The sequence below is a fragment of the Zea mays genome, chromosome 3 (genome assembly GCF_902167145.1).
Source record: "Zea mays cultivar B73 chromosome 3, Zm-B73-REFERENCE-NAM-5.0, whole genome shotgun sequence".
Taxonomy (NCBI): domain Eukaryota; kingdom Viridiplantae; phylum Streptophyta; class Magnoliopsida; order Poales; family Poaceae; genus Zea; species Zea mays.
In genome coordinates, this window is record NC_050098.1 from 46103131 (window position 1) to 46108686 (window position 5556).

A 5556-nucleotide genomic window follows, 5' to 3' on the forward strand; every position below is an offset into this window, starting at 1 on the left:
ATTTCACCCTCATGGTTGCACTGTTATCCCGGGTGGTCTCTCAACGAACAAGTCCTTACGGAGAGGTACTCAGGAAACAGCCTGAGCCCCCTAGAGTATCACAAGATCATCAACATCATCAGGATAACAGTATCATAAATAGTCACATCATGTTCATTGATTAAGTTAAGGCAATAGCAGAGTGCTAACCATAACAGCCCATAAGGTCATCAAGGATAAAGTAAAGTGTAAAGCTAGTCAATCCTTAGGTTTCAAGTAAGTAATGCGGGGTAGTAAGTTATAAATGAATAGGACATAATGGGACAGAGGACACTTGCCTTCACCAAACTGCTGATCAGGGACTTCCTCTGCAACCTCCTCGGGAAACACAGACTGCTCGTTGTCTACGTAAAGTAATCATTCACACTATGCACTTGGGAAAATAACCAACAGAAAGCAACATACCAAACATATGCAGCAGAGAGATCACAAGTTCATAGTAGAAAAGGAATAGGCACTCTGGTGTTCCCTAGGTCTGGGGTAGGGGACTATACAAAGTGATTCATTATCCACTAATCAGGTTTAAGTCAGTGGAGGGATTAAATCATTACATGGTTTTAAGTTCCTAACCTTAGGTGTTTAAGTCCATAAACTTAAGTATTCTAACTTTTATTAAAGTCTACCAACTTCTAATTAATTCAAATAGGGTTCCAATAGCCTTAATCCTATCCTAGTGATTAACTATTAATTGGTACATGGAAACAGCATGGAAACATTGTTTAAATAGATAGACAAAAACATCATGAGCATTTTGCAATTTGAAGCACCTAATTTGAAGTTCATATGACAAAGTTATGAATTTTACAAGTTTAGGGGTTAAAAATATACCCTAGATACCTATTTTGAATTAAATAAAAGGTCCAGGGACCTAACTGAGAGAAACCAGGGACGACGGGTTCAATTTCCAGAAAACCGGGGGTCTCTTTAAGAAAAAGCGCAGGCGAAGGGGTATCGGGCTACTACGGCCGTCAGATCTAAAGCGAACGGCCAGGATTAGATCCTGCGGGCGGGCGCGCGAGCGCGCGGCGGCCTAGGCGGCTGACAGGCGGGACCGGGCGGGCAGCGCGGGGCGCGGGCAGGCTGACAGGCGGGGCCGGCGGGCAGAGCGAGCGCGCGGGCGGGCTGACAGGCGAGGCCGGCGGGCAGAGCGAGCGCGCGGGCGGGCTGATAGGCGGGGCCCAAACGGCAGGGAGACGGGGTGTGGGGAAGCGGGCCTGGGCCGCTGGATCTTCGGCGGACGGCCAGGATTAGGCTTGACCTAATTAAAACGGGACCGCCCGATCTGGGATGGACGGTGGGGATCGGGTGGCCGGCCTGGGCTTCTTCTACGGCTAGCTGGGGCGGCGGCGCTCGTCCCCGCGGCGGAGGACTCGCCGGAGACGAGGGGCGCGGGCGTTTAGCGGGCCTCCGAGGCGACCTGAGCGGCCGGGAAGGTTGGGGAGGGCACGGGGAGTCCTCTGGTGTGGTCTGGGTCGGGGCAGGGGCACCGGAGGGGGGCGGTTCACGGCGGAGCGGCTCGGCGGCGGCATAAATCTACTCCGGCGAGGAATTACACATGGCAGAAGGCAATACACGGGTCGATAGGGGCGGGAGAGGTTCTTTACCTCAAGGCGGGCTCCGGGGACTCCTCGGCGACGGCAATGGCGCGACGGTGGCCCGGGGCGGCGGTGGCGGACCTCCGCGGCTGCACGGGGAACGGCGGGTGAGCGCGGGCAGAGAGAAATAGGGAGGGGGAGAGGGAATTGGGGCGCGTCCCAGGTTGCGGACGCCGGGGCGAAGCTCACCGTGGCAACGGACACGGTGGAGCTCCAACGGCGGCCGGGAAACGAGCTCGGGACGGCGGGGATTTGTGGCGGCGGCGCTCTAGCGTGCGCGCAGCGAGGGAGAGGTGGAAGAGGGGTCTGCTGGAGCGCAAATGGGGGAGGGGGAGAGGGCGAGTGGGGCTCGGGGCTCAAGTGGCCAGGGGCGGGGCGGTTGCGAGCTTCACGCGCGACGTGGGCGCGGAGAAGGCGGGCGCGCGCAGCTCGGGCGGCGGTTACGCGAGGACGACGGGGCTGACAAGCCGGGCCCGCGAGCAGAGAGAGAGGGGAGAGCGGGGGCGGGCGCGCGGAAGGCGGCTGCGCTGACGGGCGGGCCCGCCAGGGCAGAGAGAGCGGGGGGAGAGGCGCGCGCGCGGGATTGGCCCGACTGGGCCGAAAGGCCGAGGAGGGCGGGGGAGTGGGCTTCTTTTCCTTTTCTTTTTATTCTGGAATTTGTTTTTCTTTTTCTTTTTATTTTCTCTATTTGATTCAAATCCAAAAAAGCCACAAATTCAAATTAGACTTTCCAAGAATTATGCACCAAGCAAAAGTGAAATCTAGGGTTCAACATGATGCAACAACTCATACTCCCTTAGGGTTTAACCATATTAAACTATAATTACAAATGAAATAAGCACTTTTCTCCTATAGAAATGAGAAAGAAAAGAATGAGGAAGGATGAGAAAAGGGAAGTAACACCTGAATTTGTGAATATGAGCAAAGAAATTTTATACCCCCAAATTCAGGGTGTTACACTGCGTTGGGCTGAACCCTTCCGGAGGGTTGTTGGATGCCGCTCCAGATTGGCCCTGCACAGAGAAGATATTGCATTTGTTATACCAGATGCACTACAAACATCTAACTACAATTTTGATACTCACAGGAGTGTGGAAGAGAGCAGGGTCAACTGGAGGGAACAATGGAGGTGGTGGAGCGATGCCCTGTGCGGCGCCAAGGCTCTGCATGTACTGGAACATCTCCGCCATCCTCTGATGATCTGCCCGGCGCTCCGCCTCCTGCTCCGCCATCATCCTCGCCTCCATCTCGTGACGTTCCCTCCTCTCTTCTTCTAGTTGGGTCTGTAATATTACAAGCCAACGTTATAGTAACTCAAAGAGTAGGTATATAACTCAAGGAAGGACGAGTTATAGAAGCACTAACCTCGAGTTGCTGTATGCGATGCTGTGAGCTGTCGTGCCGAGGTCGTATGGCTGGACTCGAGCCCGTGCTCCTTGCTCTCACCTGAGACAGAGTGGGAGTGGAGGACGAGTCGATTGCCCCGTCGGCAATCCAGTACCGCCCATGTCTCTTGCCTCCTCCGACCCTCATGAGCACATCGGGGTCGATCGGCTCGGTGCTCGGATCATAGTCTAGGCCATGGACCTCCTGCGCCATGGTAGTGTAGTCATGGAGGCGGCTGTAGACGGCGGGGTTGGTGTAGGCCTCGGGCCCGTCATCTGGATTGTAGGTGATGTTGGACGTCGCCTTACCCTTATGGGCCATAGCATAGGCCAAGAAGGTGGGGCAAGGCCTGCCACCATGTGACGTCGACTGCAACGAAAACCAACGAGATAGTAGAAATAATATCTAACTTAGTGCTATATATCTAAATAAAAAAGGTGGCGTACCCATGCTTCGGCATATTGGCCCAGGCTCCGGCTGCCTTGGTGGTGGGAGGGGCCTTGCATCATCAAAAGCCGTTCCCGGCTAGCTGTGTGCGCCTCGTCCCACTCAGTCGAACACCACCTATCCACCATCTGCTCCCAACACAGAGGATGTGCGGCGCACCAATGTGGAATCATCTACAAAGTAAACATGTAAAGTGCATATCAGAAGATAAAATAAAATTCATGCATGGAGTACTGGTACCAAACATGCATGACTTTACCTGCAGGTACTGCTCCCTGGTCAACGACATGGTTCGGGCTTGAGGTTCGGTCACCTTCTCCCCAAGGACGGAGCCGTGGTAGGTGATGATGGCCTGGATGCGGGCCTCATAGTGCATGTCCACGACGAGCTTCTTACAGCTCGTGGTGGCCACCACATCCGCCCTAGCCTCGTATCCAACATCGCATCTGAAGAAATCATGCATACAAAAACGATGTATCCATACATTATTTCAAGAATTTGCAATGAATGCGACATATTTTACATTATACTAAGACTTACCCACAGCTCTTGCTTCACCCGCTCCGCCTTGTTATTGAATTCCCTGTCGTCCCGGTCTACTGCATCGGGGGCGACGGCGTAGTGGTCGAAGGTGAAGGCTGGGCTCGTCACTCCGGCGTCCTCCACAAGTCCAGGGAAGTGTTCCCTGCACAGCAGACCGAGGATGTTATTGGGGGGCGACGATGACCCCCAGCATAATCCAAAACCATCCAAGACCTGTCCAAGTGATAAATAAAAAGTATTAGTTTATATTATGATTTTGAACACATAATATGAACAAGAATGAAGAACATAAAGTTACATACCTCTCCCCTTCCGGTCGAATCAGCGGTCGTCTGTCCCGAAGTATGGGACGCGGCGGGAGACTCGCGGGGCCTCGCAGGTAGATGCTCCTCGACCTAGAGCCGCCTGAACCTGAGGCGTCCTGCTGCTGGTCGTCGTCGTCCTGCTGCTGGTCGTCGTTGTCCTGAGGCACTGCCTGCTCCTGCGCTGCCTGCTCTGCATCGTCCGCCGTCCTACTCCTCCTCCCCCTCCTCCTCCTCCTCAGGAAACCGCCCACCATATTTGTCCAACAACCTGCAATTAAGAGTAAACAAATAAGCACATATAAAAAGATGTATTTAAAAACAGGTGCGAAATAAAAAGTCATATAGCATTACATCGATTACAAATAATCTTCATATGTGTCGGGGTTAGCCGGATCATAACTCTCATCATCACTATCAAGCATTTCAATCTCAACACCATCGGAAGACGCAACCTCGTCATTAATGTCATTGCCTTCAAGGATTACTAAGTCATTATCATTTTGCACCTCATCATCCTCCTCATCAACAACCATTTCAATATCTACGTCCATTCCGATAGCTTCAGTTAAGTCTATCTCAAATCGCCCTTCTAGCCCATCTTCTTGGAAGAACTCTCCATCATATGTGTCCGGGTCTAAGTTGTAATCTTCATCGTTAGGAACAGGTAACCTCCTGTGTGGCGATACCTTATACACAACATCCCAACCCTTAAGATGTTCTTTCGTTTGACACGCATATGGGAGATAATACACTTGTGTGGCCTGTTGGGCCACGATATAGACATCGTCTCCTGCTAAGGTGGAATCTTGTCGAATTTCGACTATCCCAAGATTAGAATGTGTCCGTCTTGTCACTTGAGGGTCAAACCAATGACATTTGAATATCACTGGAGTAAGAGGTTTGGAACCATAAAAATTGAGCTCATATATTTCTTCGATTCGTCCAAAATAATCGACATTGTCAAGGCCCAGCGTAAAGACTCCAGAACACGTTGTTTTCCGATTGGGCCGACTTTTGTCATAGTGTGTTGTGCGAAAACGGTATCCATTGACGTCATACCCAGAATATTTCTTGACCCTATAAGCAAAGCCGTTGGCTACTTGTCTCAACTCGGCACTCATAGACGGATCTCTTTAGCCCTGCAAGTATTCGCAAGTTAAAAGACGCTAAATTGAGTTCAAAGACGTATCTCTTTTACAAACTAAGCACGTACCTTACGTTTGAACCAGGAAATGAAATCG